The sequence below is a fragment of the Neodiprion lecontei genome, chromosome 3 (genome assembly GCF_021901455.1).
Source record: "Neodiprion lecontei isolate iyNeoLeco1 chromosome 3, iyNeoLeco1.1, whole genome shotgun sequence".
Taxonomy (NCBI): Eukaryota; Metazoa; Arthropoda; class Insecta; order Hymenoptera; family Diprionidae; genus Neodiprion; species Neodiprion lecontei.
The window spans coordinates 30,557,150-30,575,149 of NC_060262.1; the positions used below are offsets into that span (position 1 = coordinate 30,557,150).

General features: G+C 42.5%; 1 protein-coding gene across 1 annotated transcript in view; it reads left to right on the forward strand.

The window, feature by feature from the left end:
• Nucleotides 1-10,158: 10,158 nt before the first annotated feature.
• The window catches only part of LOC107226302 (nuclear pore complex protein Nup88), a 124,086-nt gene continuing 116,244 nt past the window's right edge, over nt 10,159-18,000 (forward strand). Inside the window, exon 1 of the mRNA XM_046733755.1 lies at nt 10,159-10,163. The gene's annotated coding sequence lies outside the window, so the exon portion shown is untranslated. The remainder of the gene's footprint in view (nt 10,164-18,000) is intronic.

Genomic DNA, 18,000 nt, shown 5'->3' on the forward strand with positions numbered 1-18,000 from the left:
GTCGATATATTAATTATTGAACCGGGTGTCGGAGGCCTACGGCCTCAGACGAGAAGGGCGAGGGTCGCCTAGATACACGGCACGTGATAATTATTGTTTTAAATTTTACATTTTATAGCCGATCAACAGACGGCGATAGGAGTAATTGCGTGCGTTCGATTGTAATACATTATTTCACCCCCCACCAGACCTATCCTATTTTACTTCGGCTCTGTATCGTTCGATCATCGCCCCCCAGGCCCACCGCGTTGGCGATACTAAACTCTCCTCTACACTTTACCGGTTTTACACAAACCCGCACCTTACACCGTGTGGGATCGTGCATGCGGTACACACGCCACCCATGCGGATCAAAAGCCGTATTGGGTTCAACCTGCTTCTCGTATTCACGCGTATACACGTGATGCGCTCACTTCTCATACAGCGGAAAAGAGAGCCCGATCACTTTCGGATTTTCGTATGGCGTATTCGAAAAAGCTGACAGAGACAAGGATATCTGAATGCCGCTCGCTGATGCGGATCAAAGGATAGAGGGATGTGGATCCATGGGTGGACGATGGTCGCGTTGTCTCTGTCGGTTTCGTTCAGTCCGAAGAGCCTCGTTAACGATGGAAGGATCTGATCAGCCCTTCGGCTGTCCGTAAAAGTGATAATGACAATAATTATGTTTGTGTTTATACAGAGAACGTTGAAGGAAGTATATAGCGTGTTGTTGCGCCGAAATCAGATACCGTCCGCAACGATATAACCGTCGAGATTATGGGGAAAAAAATGCGAGGGTGAAATTGAAGAATCACTTGTCCGGCGTTGAATTCGAGGAAAATCGATAAAGGTGTGTCGAATAAACTCATTCACGGTGAATTCTGGGTTAGAAAGTCCGTGAATCATTCCCCGCGAAAATCTCAAAGACCGTTAAAAACGTTCGAACGAATCCTTCAGCGGGAAAGGGTGGATATACCGCGGAACATAATTTAGGCGGAACAAGATTGTTGATAAAAATCGTAAAACTTGACCGGCCCAACGCCCACACACCGTTAAACTGAAAGCAGGTGGTGGGAAATTGGTCAGCCGATAGTCAAACTCCGTATCGTGGGACGATTCGTCGGCTAGTTAACCGACGACCTTTGACCCGAGCCTCCTTGCTGCACAACACTCGCGGTGCATGCACAGGGACTTGTTACCGCTATTGATTATTACTCGTTATCTCGGTGAAGTATTGCGCTGATATAGGCAACCGGCTATTGCACGACGCGGCGTCTGTCGAGAGCACCTTACATACATCACTCCTCGGTTTTATGCCCCCTGCAGAGATAAGGAGGAGAGTGATGGCTAGGCGATACCTGTGATTAATAATTCCGAGCCCTTATCGGATCCGGAGCATCGCACTCTCGTCTCCTTTTCATAATCTCGCTGTAATTATTCGCTTTCGTTGATTGACGCAAATCTACGCGATTTTATACCAGCACGAATTGAGCCGTCGACTGCAATCCGATCAACGCCGGGCGACCTGAATTTTTTTTTAACTTTCAGGCGATAATCAGACTTTTTTCATCGGGCTGCCGGAAGCGGAAGACGATAGCGATAAACCTCCTCGGCAGGAGCAACGTCGCCGAGAGGCGATATTCCCCATCGCATCGTTGCCGGGCGCCATCGGTGACAGTTTTGGCGTGTCGTGCATAAGTCGTGAAAGGCGGAGGCGTGATTACAGCTTGAGCCTTGATCGCCTTTGCGTTATTATCGCCGCGGCTGCGTGTCTATGGCTCGAAATAGAAATTTCATCAATAACGAACGCCCGGCTCTACGCGAGTCTTAAAGAAATACTCGCGGCTTACTCGCGGCTTACTGGCCGCTGCACGACGGGAATGAGAACGATCATTTCTCCTCGTAATTGGCTCTTAAAATATTCTCGATTCAACGATAAGAATTGCCGCTCATTGATTACCCGTCATTAGCTCTACAGGCAACGGCAAATTGAATACCCTTGCATAACGACGTCGTTTCTTGCACAAATTTCCGCACGATTATATATTATTCACGATACTTGACTTATACATTCTGCAAATATGCTAATATACGGGAATCTGACTTACTTCGCGATATTTCGGAGCGAATAGACTCCCGAGGATACGGATTATTACTCGGTGCATTGTACGTCGCTGTCGACTTTCTTGCGAACTAAATTTATCACCACGTTGCCGAGAACCATCGCGTGTCTAGCGATCGGCTGATCATTTTGTCGTGTAGGTAAGAAATCCTTGCGGGGTTAGTATTTAATATCAAAGTGTCAGATGTTCGGTTCATCAAGCATCCTCGCGTCAAACATCTGCCGTCCTCTCATCGCACACGCAACGAATGAATTAAGTCAAATTATCGTAGTGATTATTAGCCCGATAATTAAACCTGCAGTTCCTAGTTCGGAGGCGAAAATGGAAGCCGGAAGAATACTCGTCGTTCGAAATCACTCCTCTTCGGACTTCTCCCTAAACGCGGTTCGTTGCCTTATAGTTCCAGAAACGCTGCAACCCCTCGGCGAGTTCCAGTTGGCGTCTGTCACTCTCTTCCGGTTTGGTCTACATCGGAATGGGATAACTTCTGCCCGAAGCAACAGCGACTGTGGATGGCTGAAGTAACGATCTTGCATCGATGTAACGAATGACTTCCGCTTACCCTTTGCAACTGTCTTTCCTCAAACTCGACGTTGGCGTATACGCCGGAAAACTTTTTGCCACGATATCTCGTCAGAGTTTCTGCTGTTCTTGCCAAAAACTTGTGCATTGGCGTAATAATATTTTTGCCACGCTTCTGCATTAGAAAATATAATACGCTGTGTTTATAGTGTCAAAAGTTTTAGGACAATAGAGCGAACTGAAGTTGTTCGCATTTATTCCGAGGGATCACAAGATCCTGATCCTCGAATTATCGAATCAACTGCGAGTGTAGAATAGATTTTACTCCCATCTCATGGTTCGATATTGTTGTTTAACCAGAAATTCGAGCCAGATATTTCTTGTCAAATTTCCATCCTCTCGGACGGAACGTATAACGTATACGCCATTGTTCCCGAGGCGATACATCATTCGGCAGAATATCACAGTCGGTTATTTCTTGCCCATCTTAAAGTAACGAAGTTCGCTGCCAACTTTACCAGTGATTTAGAACAACGGAAATGATTGGTTATAACGTCGCAAATGGCAACTGAATTTCCTCCAATAAATTCACGGAAATTAATAACTTGTGCAAGATTTTTTTTCCCTTAGTTTCATAAATCCAGAGTCGTTGGGCTGTCCTGAAATCAACGAATCGTCTGCCTGTTTCTGCAATTAGTTCGCGTTTCTTCACAACGAGTTTCAGAAATTACTCGGTCGATTACCGAATTTGGGAACGAGCGTGGTTTTTCGTCGCATTTTTTCTTCCCCGTTCCGTTCGCGCTTTTATTAGATTTCGTGACCTATCCGAGGAACCACCTCCGTCTGAGATTGAAATCAAAGCATTTCCTCGCCGACTCGCGACTAATCAAATTCGACAACAGCCGAGATTGAATTCGGAAAATTACTCCTCGAGTATAACGTGAACCTGACGCCGCACCTATAATGAGGATTTTTTCTTGTCTCGATGATTTACCGGGCGAGATTTGAGTAGAGCAAAACATGCACGAGTCGTATCGGACGGATTCAATATCCGACACGTGAAAGATATATTCGATGCAATGCTTATAAGACGTAAAAATTCCTATATTAAAATGATATAGACTTTGGAATGACGTCGCGCCGTGTCGTGTTCGATGCGTATATATCGCTCTCCTATTCTTCGCTATTTATTACATTCAGAAAGAAACGTCGACTGCTGCAGTATCGTACCTACGAAGCAGGTATGTTATACGAATATTTATCGTATCGATAACGTCCCGTCTCGAACTCGTAAATCGTTGTATTTTTCTCCATGGAATTTGAGAAATAAAAACAAGAAGTCACGAAAAGTACATACTCCCCGACCAACTTCGCGGCTTCCATAAATCTCCTTATATTCAATCATCCCTAATACAGCGAGGACGTGTGCATGTAGTTTTTTTCATATAAAACACTTGTTCCTTTGATCAATATTCAATCTTGGCATGCAACAATCAACAACGAAATTGGAGGACTGAAATACAGTTTCAATCACGACTGGTTTTAACGACCCGCTGAATTCTATTCGCCGTTTCTCTGCTATATTTTTCAAATCGTTTCTATTTCTATCCCAGCTACAATCCGCGCCAGTTTTTCCATGTTAACGGAACACTGATTCTCATTGTCAGCCTTGAATCGCATTCACGCAAACGTCAAAAATAGGCACTACTTTTCGTCCGACTTAAAATTATAGCCGCGGAAAATTTGTCAAAAATGTCAATACGGGTCAACAAATGATTATTTTTAAGCAATCTTAGGCGCCGCCTCGTTTCACCGAGTGTCGCACGAGTCGTGCTTTTCTCTACCATTTAGATTTTAGACGATTCCCTAACGACCCTGCAGGCCGAAGTCACGCGTTTGTCCCCACGGTGTCGTGGACGAAGACGGGGGTTTGGGGGAAACTGAAACGAGTCGGAATTGCGTTGAAACCATCAGAATTGATCGAACTACCGCTGAACTTTATACACCGACGTAAAACGCTCGCACGCGACACCGATAAAACTGCGCAATTGTTTTCCTAAATTATTAACTCAAACAACAAAACTTCCGAAGCTTTTGTCACCTAGCTCTGAATCAATTCTCGAATAGTGTTTTTAAATGTTTACAGTAAGAAAATAAATTGTATCAGATTTATTGATCACTCTTACTCCGTTTCAGGATCACGCTGCTTTATCCCCTTTTATTCACACCGTTGTTTAATGAACAACTTACCAACTGTTCGATCAATCGATCGCTGAGGTCTGCTGTTTCGAAAATACTTCAATCATAAGGCATGTGTGGCTGTGAAAAAAAAAACCGAGAAGGGTATTTTATTTTTATTTGTAACGTGTCGAGATGTGTTCCCTTCTCTGCCACAACAGACGCGTTGAGAGATATTGTGTGGAGCAAATTGATGCCGATTCGTATCAATAAATACACGCTCGTCGAGTGTGGATTTGACGGCGGGTTAGCTGAACACCGGGTTCCAATTTGATTTATGCCCGTCATATATCCTCTGCACTCCTCTTTGGCATTCGATATATTCCCGATAATTTTTACCTCGATTTAAAAGCCAGGGGAGAGCCGCAATAAGTGACACGTGCACGACTTGTGGTATGCATGCAAACGCTGAACCGGACGGAAATTCGGCATTTGACACTTTTCTACGTGTGCGATAAATTGGCGTGTGCGAGACGGATAAATTTTTTAATTCGATAAAACTCACCGAGCGCTCAAAGAGTCGATATTATTATCCCAGAATTTTCGAGTATCACAGAAACTTGATGTGAAATTTAATTTTTACATTATTTCATACGCGGTGTTCTTGTCACCCATTCGCAAAAAGCTGATACGATCTGTAGAGGCGGCGGAGATCTAAAAGAATGAATCGCCAAGGTTTCGCAAAAATATTTGATGAAAAATAGAGAGAGAGATAGAGAGATAGAGAGAGAGAGTGAGAGCGGTTGAACGAAAGGGGTGAAAGAGTGAGGTAAGAGAGAGAATTTCGATTGAATAATTAATGTTTCATTACAGGGAAGCCTATAGGCTCTTTGCAAGCACGACTACCTATTTCGTACATTCAGAAAGGCTTGAGCACACAAAGTCTGAATTCAGCTTTTCACATATTTCCTATACCCATTCAAGGGCCGTGAAAAGAATTTTGTATCGAGGTATTGAGCCAGCTGGGCAATACTGCCTTAAATCTCCGCCAAGCCATAAAGTCCTGAAGGTTCAAATGCATTCGAAGGAACACTCTTTTTGATTTTACTTTATTCAACGTATTTTTATTTTTTTTTTTTATTTTGCAACCGCCTTTCGAAACGAAAGGTAAATATATCGTTTGAAATCCATTGCGATGTAAAATGTGTAACGATACAACTGAAACATCGAAACCGTAGCTTTGTTTGTGGCAATCAATTAAGCAATCAGTAGCATATTGCTAGGAATTTTTCTCACGCGGAAAACTTTGGTCCATGATATGAAAACTGCAACCGAAACGCGCCGATTCCCCGAGATCGGTTCGTATAATATTCATCAGACGTCCCCCTTTGAAACATCCATTTTCTTCCCAATACGTGTTGACACACGCGAAATTGAGACACATTCAATTTTAAAGCGAGGCAGGGCCGACGTCGCGCACCGTAGGCAGCGGGGGAAAGTATAAATGACACGTGATAAGTCAGGGCAGGGGGGGGTATTTTCCATTTGAAAGTATAGGGAACTCCGGTGTAAGAAGATGCGACGTCCCGTCACATTTATCCATACGAAAAAGCCGCCGTCCCAAGCCAGCATGCATATAAGACGCAATTGCCTTTTCAATTTTTAATGCCCATGGAACACATATTGCCTTATACGTTTATTTCGTTCCGTCAAACTCGTATTGCAGCGTATATCGATGTGACACTGCCGACGTATTCACTCTGGTCCGATGATCTTTTATACCTATCTGCGTTATCAGTAAGCTGAACGCGTTCTTCGATGCGAGAAGATAAGTGAGATTGGATCTTGAAGGGGGTTGGATGGTCAAAAATCCAAACCACTTTTCAATTTTATTACGAGCCAGTCATACATTGAGTATTTATCGAGTTTTCATATTCGTAAGTTACGAACAAATCTTTGAAGATGTTAAATTAGAAAATACTAGCATAATGAACAAAAGTTTATCGTTATGGATATCGATGCTTCTTTTCGAATTTCATCGCAATAGTTATCTGTCAGATTCCTGGCGATTTAACTCAATGATAGTAGATTTTATTCAGAAGACAAAGCCACTGAACTATTTATTCATGATGGTCCCGTTGTTGAATATTTAATTTTACAATAATTCAACGATGTTGATTGTAATCAACAAATGACAACGAATTTGTTTCGGTGACTTCGTAGAAAGTGGTCTTTTGAATAAAATGAGCCATCGTAGAGTGAAATCCAACGAAACTATTAGATTTTTAACCATTTTGAAGTGGTTCGAAATGACTCCTAAATATCAAGGCTTTTGTCTGTGATTCCAGTATTTTCTATTTTTCCATTTTTACCGAAATTTTCGGACCTTACTAATATAATGATTTCATAAATACTCAACGGACGATTATCTCGTAATAAAATTGATATAAAGTATCTGTATTAGCCTGAAATTTATCAACCAGTTGCTTGTTATCATCATTCGAAGTACGCCTATCAGAATTTGACTAAAACTTTTACAGCTAAGAGCAAGAAGTGATGGAAATGTTCTGTCCAAAAAAGAAATGCAGTGTTGGTAGATCCGTCATAGATCAGGTGACTTCTGACAGTTCTCATCGCTATCGTGAAGTTATTACAAAAAATTGGGAAATACTCGGGAATCACGTTGAGAGCATGAAATCTCTTTCCTCCTCCTTTTTTCCTTCTCAGCCACCGAATTTTACCGGGGGGCAGTTTTATTTCGAAAGTTGTTGAGCAGAACGCTCGGCCGCCCTTCCCTCCGATTCGCGAAGCGAAACCTCGGCTCTCCCGGAACTTCTCGTTCTTGTTAACGTATAAGTAGGCTAAAGTAAACATTGTTCGGAGCGTTCCGTTGTGGGTAGGCATTTAATTAGGCCCGTGTTTAAGTGCGTGGGATTCTGCAGCTTGAGACAACGTCTTAGATCTCGCACACAATTCCCTTCGTGCTCAAACGCCGTGGTTAGTTGTGGCTGAAGACGGATCTCGAAGGTTTTGGGAAACCGACTTACCACGACCGCTAATCTCGCGTCAACCGTTAGCGCGCCCCGCTAGTCTGCCACACCGAATCTTGGGTTTACTGTAAGAAAGGATGAAGAAAAATCCACGTCCCGCTAAATCGGAAATAAAAGTGTGAGCCGGTGGTTTCAAAAATTGTCGTTGAAAAGAAAAAGGGACTGTAAAATAAATGACGAGACGCGGACAGTTGTAGAAATTGATGTTGAGTTAGAATCAAAGAATCAACTATTTTCTTTTTCAATATTCTAGGCACAAATATTGTTCCAAATGACGAAAAAAAATTCTGTCAAAGTTCAAACTCTCAATACGAACATTAAGAGATCGATGATCGCCATTTTCAATTTCCCATTTAAATGATATTTCAATTTTTTTCTTCAACTTTGGAATTTTGTATCTCGTCAACGCATTAGTGTACCGATAAGACTAGGACGTATTTTCGTAGGGAATCGAACGCTCTGCAAAACAGGTTTCTCGTCATTTAACGATAAATCTGCTCTTTGAAAAGTTATTCAAGAACGTTAATACGGAATAATACCCAAGCTTGGAAAAGATAAAAATTCCTCGAGGAATACCGTCCGAGTTTGGTCGGGGTTGAGAATCCGGTAAAATGCACGCCCGCGGGCTGGAGGGTTTTTGCATCTCGTGCTATATGCACTTTAGGCCCTGACAGTTTTAACGGGCACCAGCTACGGTATGTTATGCGCTAGGCGTATGGAAGTATGGATTTCTCATAAACTCGATCTACCCACTTCCCGGCTGGTACCCATAATTTCCAAAACACATATATTTAATTAAACAACCCCTCGAGTCGGAGGCTAGCCGCGCTTGCGATAATCGCGATTCAACTTGCAGGTCTCGTTAAGCTCTTCGCCGGCGCTTGCGGACCAATGAAAAAACCGGCTAGAAGAACGGCGGCCAATCAAAACGGGGCTATCGAAGGTACGAAAGGGCAGGCATGCGGAGCCTTGGCAAGCCTCCCGAGAAACGTATCGCGACCGTGTACCGCATGTTCGCCGCAGTATCGCAACCGCGATCAGATATCAATGAAATTTGCATAAAAATCTATACAATGCCCACACCGAGTAACCTGCACACCCGCACGCCGTAGGCCAGACACTTGTTCATTTCGAAATTGCAACCCGGTGTTATTTGCTGCAGCCCCACCAGGCATGATTGATGATTAAAAATTTCCTCCCGCTATCTTTAACCGTATTTATTTAATCCCGTTCTCGACGGAGGAAAATTTCGCGTCCGAGTTGGCGAGACCTTACGGATACGGTCAGAAAGTGTCCCCTGGCACAGTTGTCAGCTACCCCTTTCTACCGGGGAGAGTTGGTAAGGCGTGGAGAGCGAGCGTGGTCGATAAGGGAGTCCGACATCGGCGCGTCACCGCTTTTCGCAAGTTTCTGTACTACCGACAGGAGAGTCGACTTCTCACCCCTTTTCGCGGGGCTTGCGAGAAGCGAAAAGCGAGAAGCTTTCGCGAGAGAATTTTAACGGTCGCCTGTCGTGTCTCCGTAGCGTTGCGGCGTTATCGTCTCGACTGTGTATATAAGGTTTCATAGATTACAAGTGAGTGAGGGGCGCCGGGGGTTGAGCAATATAATTGCAATCATTATGCAAATACATTGTACCCACTGGCCTCTGTGTTGCTTGTACGCGTTTACACGCGTCGTTATAATTGATCGTCGACTGTGAAAAATATCCTACCGCGCGAGTTTTGTATCTCGTATCGATACCTGCGCGTTGCGTTTATATTTTAAAATTACCTAGAGATTTTCATCGGAAATTTATTACCCTTCGTTCCACAAGGCGATACTGTGATTTAATAACACCCTTGGCAATCTCTTGACGGGGAAAATTGCGCATTGGCAAAAGAAGAAAACAAGGAATGAAGTAACTCCAAGTTGGCAGAGAGTTAACAGAATATTGTCACGACACGGGGAAAAAAATATCCAGTCTTGACAACCGGTATTATTTTATCCCGATAATTGAATATACAACTCTGAAAACGTTGAATCGATGCAACCTAAAAAAAATTCCAAGGCCCTTTTATAACGGAAAAGTTTGACACCACAATCCGGAGGATTTTGTTACGATTTCCCAATCAGCTGCAAAATACGTATACAAATTATTGTCGTTGAAAAAATTGAATCAAGAGTATTTCCTGAGTGGATATACACAAATCCCCTCCTGAAATCATTTATCAAAACGATTGGTAGGTAATGAGAATATAATTTATGAGTCAATTATAATAAACATATTCGTCATAGAATAAAAAATGCTCTTCACATGACTGGAATTGTTATTCCAATTGAAATCCAACGGGAGGAATTGATTAAGAAAATAGACCGCAATGAGAAGCGAATCTTGCAATATTATAAGCGTAACCCTCTTGCAGCTGAAGTTCGTGACATCCATTGCGGATGGTAAACTTTTCGATTGAATGTGAAGTATGAAAAGCTCTGGTATTATGTTCGCGTTCGTCCGTTTTGCATGCGATTTGAGCACAATGCGGGCCATCGGAAGCCGTCTCCTACTACTTCCGACGTCTGACTTGCCTGTCTGTCTGTCTCCCCTGCATACGCAATCTCACACACACGTACACAGGCATGGGTATTCGCATATTTATTTGCCGCTATAGAAAAATACACAACGGTTTAGAGGGAGAATATATTCCTTATACGCGTTCTGTCACTCAGACGCGAAGTTTTGCATACGTCGGAAGGGAGGAAGGATCTGTGTTCTTAACCTAGCATATCACTTCTTATACGACGAGTACGACGCTGAGGCATATGTAAATGTCAATTCGGTGCCGTAGAGGAGCTTCGTCGGTGCGCGTTAGCGTCAATCGCTCGAAATCGCTCGAAGACTCGAAATCTGCGGAGCCGAAATAATTTCTATCACTTTACATCGTGATCCTGCGGCTTGTGGCCGATAGCATGGATCAACACGAATTTCGAGTCAGGGTGCTAGATATCAAGTTTTGATTTCTTCTATGCAACTTATAAATGAAAGAATAGTTTTCCTAGATAAAGTTTGTTTTCGAAGAAACCAGAACGATATTTCGGATTTTAAGCAAAATTATCTATTTTCTCAAATATTTTTTGTAAGTAACAAGTAAATAAACTCCAGTATTGCACTTAAATCACTTTTATTCAAAAATAATAATTAATAATAAATTACAAATGTAAAAGAATTGGTAAACAAAGTTTGAGAATTAACATTTCTCGTACTTCTTCGATTCTCGTACGGACTTTCTCGTATCAAACCCCAAACGTAATCTCCCACAATGGTCTCATGATACGTCTCCGATAAAGTCCATCTCATCTTGATGAAAACGTTCTCCTTGTTCTTCCGAATAGGCACCCATATTACAGCTGTCAACCAAAATCTTAAAACCTTGCTTATCAACGTAAAAACGACAAAAACAAATTTTATAAGTAATAAATAAAGGTTTCGGTTATAAATCGACGTATAGAATCGAAATCTATTTACTTCAATAGAAATTCGAAAACAAAATTTCTTTTTTCTCTGCTAACCCGTGTAGTCTATTCCCATATCCGATAACATCCAGGCGAAGACCAGCCTGCCCACGGCGATCGAGGAACGTAACGAGACCGACGATTGGAAGTCGGAGCACAGACGAATTCGCGGATCTGGGCGGGTGACAAATGGTCCCGGACTTGATTGAGTATCGGCACGCCAGACACGCGAGGCTGATAAATAAATGAATCCGGTCCTCCTGGGGCGCATCTTACATCTTACGCGGAATACAAAGCATTAATAGATACGTTTCCACCTTATACGGACTCGCTATGTACTCTCTATCTTACACTCGCCTCCATCTTGGCCGTACGTTGCCGTCCACGTTTCCACGATGAAAATAAACGAGGGACTGCCCGTACCGCTATCGATCTATTCCCGCAGGATAACCTCGGAATCTCGGAATATCGTTGCTCGAGGAAATTAATCGACGTCCCGCCCCATGTTCATGGTATTCATTGGATTTTCAAATTTGTTCTCCTGTAAATTGACGCAGGGTAATCTTACGGGGCTTGCGTCCTTTAAAACAGTCAAACAGGTATCTGAAAATTGCGAGAAAATGTGAATGAAAAATTGACACCAGCGATATGTTGAAAAATGATAGTCATCGAACTTTTGTTGGAAACCTTTTTCATTCGACTGTTCTCGAACATCAATCCAAGAGAAGGTGATCGGAATCCATTTGCATCAAGAGCCAAAGAAATCGTTCGTTACAGGCATCCCTTATTATTAGACGGCAATGCTGCGGGTTTAGGACTAAGCGGTTGATAGGTACGTAGCCTTTCATCGGAGTCCCGCCGCACGCTCATACATGGAGACGTAATACGTACGGTACCGTATACTAATGGCGGGTAGACCATAGCTGGTCATCCAGAAACTCGAGGGCTTATTACGGGAGCGCGGTGTCGAGAGCAAACAAAAGTCAAAGGCAAACTTATATGGGTGTAGGTGGGATACGCGTACCCCGTCTGACGAGTGTTTCTACGAACGCGGACGGGCATAATCTCCACATGACAGCAAAGCTCCAGTGACATGACGACCGGTAATAAGAAAGGGTTAGCCCGGAGGCCTAATGTAACACACCCTCGAAACACGAGGGTGAAATAAAAATAGTATCCAAGTTGTGAGTGGGTATGCGCCGCGGGGTGGTGGGTGGGTGGGTAATATAGAGCTTTTGGTATCATTATCATATCACGTGAGAGCATGTATGCTTGTCAGAGAAAGATGGGTGTTGGTGTCGGGGTGGAGGGAGGAGCGAGGAGCAGAGGGGAGATGACGAGGATCGGGGCGAGGGGGAGTAATGTATGTGTAATATTTTTAATTGTTGACATTAAAATGTGTCCCCCTCGGTTTTTTCTTGTTAGCGTTACGGCGACGGTGGAACGAGGGATTGTAGGGTAGGTTGGCCGGCTTCTGCTGGTTGGCATGCTCGCCCTACCCAACCCTGGGATGTTATTTATTTTCCGCTTAAAGAATTGTTCATGTGTCTCATCAAACGAATGACTTTGGGTCAGAGCTTGGAATTTATGATACGGAATGAAACGGAATGAAATGGACGTCGTTGGCATTTCCTAATCGTCCGAAGTGATGCTCTCTCTGTAATTTAACGGACCTTATTTATAGTTTGATAATTATTGTTGTTTGTTTATTCTTTCTTTTTTTTTTTTTTTTTTTAGTTTCGTTTTTTTCGTCATTTTTATTTTTCATTTTCTGGATTATAAAGGTGAAACACCTCAGATATCGGCACAACTTTACCGATTAGAAAAGCCCGTCGTCGTATAAATTTTTAACCCTTCGGTCATGCAGTGCTCAGAAATCCTCGCACGAAATCAACTGGTAATATTTAGGTACTCCGTAAGGTTGGTTAATTTCACATCACGCAATTTTTTCGAAATAATTATAGTCCCGCCTCTTTCATCCGCCAGAGTTGGCTGTTCCACAAATTGCGCAAGACTTATACCTGTAATCCAAAAAAAAAAAAAAATAATAATTCCGTCGCTGGTTCCAGAATCACGTTAGCCGTCCATGCAAAGTTGAGAAATGTATGATATCTACGACACTCGGCATAGAATTTAATTAAATGTAAGCGAAGAGTCCTACCGTGACCTTATCCTGCGCTACGATTTGATGGTAGAACTCTAATGAGCTATAAAACGGATATCTAGTCCAGCGCATCAGGAGCATGTGTGTCTGAGAACTGTTTTACCCTAATTACGAAACAATGGGTAATCCGAATCAACGAGCCATAGATCAAACATTCCAGTCTCGCTGAACGTACTTCCCATACTTTACTCAGCTCATTTCTAATCTCTCCGGTTGTCGTGCGGAGCAAAAATTCACTCTCGAACAAAAAAGATAATCACATTTTCATGAACATATTCGATGAAGTACAAACCGTTGAAGGTATTTCTAGGTTGAGCATTTCAAGTATTTCAAACTTTGCGTTTCACGTGCAGACTTTATTGAATTGACAATTTGGAAAGCGTGCCTCGAAATTGACGAAGAAAGTACCAACCTATTTTGAACTCGTGTGTACAAGGAAACAGGATTTATCCATGAAAATCTTAACCGTCTATGGAGAAAGGATATCTGCAACACGAGGAACTTTGTGTCATTTCCGTCAGTTAAGGAACTCGTCTGTCAAACATTTTCCCTTTGGTGACGGATCAAAAGGACTGTTTATACATCTAGAGAACGGTTTTTCACCATTTCGACCACGCCACCGTTACAAACGTAGAGTAAACCTACGTGAGAATGATGGAGTGATTGCGTTCCAACCAACTATACAAACAGCGTTTGTCACTGAAACAAATATATCGAGATGGTACGAATCGTTTAGCAGGTATTAACCGGGCACACGAAACGCTACCGCCAAAGTACGATCCAGCGATTTTCTGAGGGCAGAAGCAATCGAGTACGTAAACTTTTAGATAACGGATCAACACCGCCACGACGGGGGCAGTCTGCTCCACCCAGTCATTACAATTACTCGTTACTCTACGTAGTCCTCACGGTGTACGCGTTACGCGGGTATTCGTTACAAGTCAAAATATTTCACCGACCTTTCGCTATCTCCTCCCCCGGAGCAGTGATGTATTCGCAATAAACTAATTAGATGGCACCTCGAACAGAGGCGTCCAGGTGTTGGGCTCAATCGTTGATTAGGTACTGATTGCCTCGGTGATTTTGCAAAACCACTCACGAATAATGAGATCGCGAGATACGATCCATGCCCTTGCCGGCAGAAGTGGGGTGGATAAGTTGGGTGCTGAATTGGGCAGGGAAGCCGCGTATTAACCGTGTATTAACCCACCTTATTACACCTATCGAGGACGCTCCGTACTCGCTCACGGGGAAGATTCGACACGAATGGCTTCGCCGCCGCCATATGGCCGTTAGTTGTTCGTTGTTCGTTGTTCCTTTTATTGGCTCCGTTATAACCAGATAACGGAGTTGTCGCGAAGCTCTTTTAATGTCTGTATTTAGTCAAGCTTGTTTAACGATTAGGGAAGGTTAACTCTTTCTCCGTAAGGGAGAGACGCACACGCCTCGTTAATTACCAAACCAACGTTAGTATATTTTAAGGCGTTATACTATAACCTTTATGCCAAACGAAGCTTGTCGAGTTATTTTTTCAAAATCGTCAAGAAAACGATATTTTCAGACTCAAGTATATTAAAATTAATCCTCAAAATCATTGATCATTTTCCCCGTTGGATATACCTTCATATTTCGTATTGACGAAGAAAATTAGTGACATTTGTCGCAATTCGGACGGATTTCATTCACTTAGAAAAGACCTTCGCTTAGAAAATATATATATATATGTATAATTAATCGTTCGATCGTATGGTGAAAACATGGCCACAACTAATTTATAGAGAAAATGAACGACAAATGTTGTGTTTCTTCCTCGTTTTAAACCGTCACAATCAAACGCAACGTATATTGCTTACCAAAATATCTCCGAGCGTAGAAAATACTTAAGCAGATAAACTTGGTCTACTCAATGTGTAAAATCGCATTCAATGTCAAGTTTGAGTTTGGATAGTCGAATAATTGTTTCCTCTGATTTTCCTTAGTAAAACCACCAAGCTTGAGTATTTTTTTTTTTTTTGTGAGTGTAACGTATCGATCAAATCATTATCTCACTTCCCACACATGTACGTAGAGGTACACCCAGCTGTACATAAGATTATAGGATACAAACAATGACACATGAAATTTTATTACACCGGCATAATGCGTTTAATGAGTAGAATTACCCAAATGCACATGACAACAGCGTGTCCACCGGTCGTTGCATATCACAATGAGTAGCACGCGTTGTTGATACCGGTAACGCATATTGGAAAAAGTGACATTTTTAAGATGGTATCATGCCCGGCGTACGTATATATTTTGATGGGTGGTGAGATACATAGTTTGTCCTACCCTCGGCATACGATCCCGTAGAACGTATCACGGTTTAATTCGAGTCCTTTCGACTCTCTCTCTCCCACTCTCTCTCTCTCTCTCTCTCTTTCTCTTTGTATTTCTGTAATTAGGTAGTTTTTCGGAGTGATGTGATACTCGGTATTCTCGTATCTTCGTTTCACCGCCCTTATCTTGATATTTTTACGAGCCCATTTTCCGCCGCAGCGTTGTATTCTTTGTTTATTTTTAATTTTAGTTTGGTTCGAGACATTTGAGAGGCGTTTCCCTTCTTTTTTTTTTTTTTTTTCTTTGTATCATACCTACGTTTGAATGTCCACGAATCGTATAGTAATTAGGACTTTCGGCACGACAGTTTGTTCCTGCATAAAAGTGACTGAAAGTTGCATCGAAATGGTTTTGATATATACATGTATAAGATTATTTACCACCAAAATTGGTTGGTGTATTAAGTAAATGAAAACATATGAATTTCTTAAAAATACATCAACATATGTATTGATACAGTGGCGCAACTTTGTCTACAACTCATTTTCGAGTCAAAGTAAAATTTCAGGAATACAGGAAAACGTAAGTCTCGTTCTTATAAACATAAACCAAAAATTTAAGAAATCATTTTCTGTCTTTCTGAATGAAATACCGAATCTTTTGCATGGGAAATGTTTGGAATAACGTTATTTACTCGCGACCAGTGATCTGCTGGGAAAAAGCGAGAAAACGGAGAATTATTTCTGTACCTTTTAATGAGAAACCTGTCAAAGGATCCATTAACCGTTGGAATATTAATGAAAAAAATTGTTTCACGCCTTAGTCGTTCACGCGAGGTGAACAACAGCGGTTGTGATATACCTCCGTATACATGACGACATTCTCATTTTGCTTGATTGAAAAATTTCCCACTTGGAACATCCATTAAGTCATATCGGCACAGATGATCCTTTTGTTGTCGCTAGTTTGCATGTTAATGTACCGTTTTCATACATTCCGTAGGTATAGAGCAACACGCGCGGAACTAACGCCAGTTGGATTTCTGCGCTGTATTTGTACAGCGGGGTGTAAACGGCATTGCACTGACCTAAGTGACACCTGACGTATTCCCTGTAATTATTCACACTTTTAACATTAATTGATACTGATTACTTTGCCCGCGTGACCGACACGGCATCCTGCAGCCAGTTCGCCAACCAGGCTAAAAGCCTTTTCATTGATAAACGATATTTCTTCGTTCGTGTAGGTAAGGCACACCTATTTTAATTTTTTCAAATGCTTTTGTAACAATATCTGACCTTCAGGATCAATCAACGAAATTCTCCGACTAGCCATAAAGCTCACGATAAAACGAACGTATCGTACAATTACCTACCAAGCCTGAAACTTTCACTGTAAAACGTTGTGCAAAATTGAGTTAATTTCCTCGGCCAATTTAGTTCGGCATTTCGGCGAAGAAAATTGTACGTATGTATAGATATCCTCTCCTCTCCTCTCCACTTCTCGGGCCTCGCGCCCTGCGTCGCATATGGTAGGCAGGAGCATCTAACCACATGGTAGGAAATGGGCAACGGTTTGATGTATGGAAGATGCCAGGAGAGGGATGGTACGGTATGTTGTCGATTCGTCTTCCTGCGCGGCAACATCTTTCGCCAATCCTTCCATCCTTTCCCAGTTATAAATGAAGACCTACCATCCTGCACATCGACCTGGCAGGCCGCAGATTGCTCTGCTTTCTCGTCTACTCAATTTATCTATCGGTTCCATCTTCCCACTTTGCAGGGAATAACGGATTTCGGTACACGCGCACGTCGCAAGCTTTTCAGCGATCTTTCAAATTTTAACCCTGCTAATTACCAATTAATCAAGGACAGTCTGCGTCGTGAAGAGATTCGGGGTGAACAAGGGCTGAAAGCGTCCTGCAGCGCCGACGACCGACGGTTAAGGCTTGGGGGGGGACACAGGGGTGGTGGGAAATCTTAACGCCAGGCGTATCCTCTCGGGAGACAAGTGTGAGGAGAATTACAGGAACCCTTGATCTCGAACTGCCGTGGTATCTCCCTAATAATAAACTATAGTAAACTTAATCCCCAATGCTCCTATAAGTTAGTCCCTTTCAACGCCACAATAATCTATGTGAGCCTAGCATGCTTCTTCTATACGCAGTGCCTTC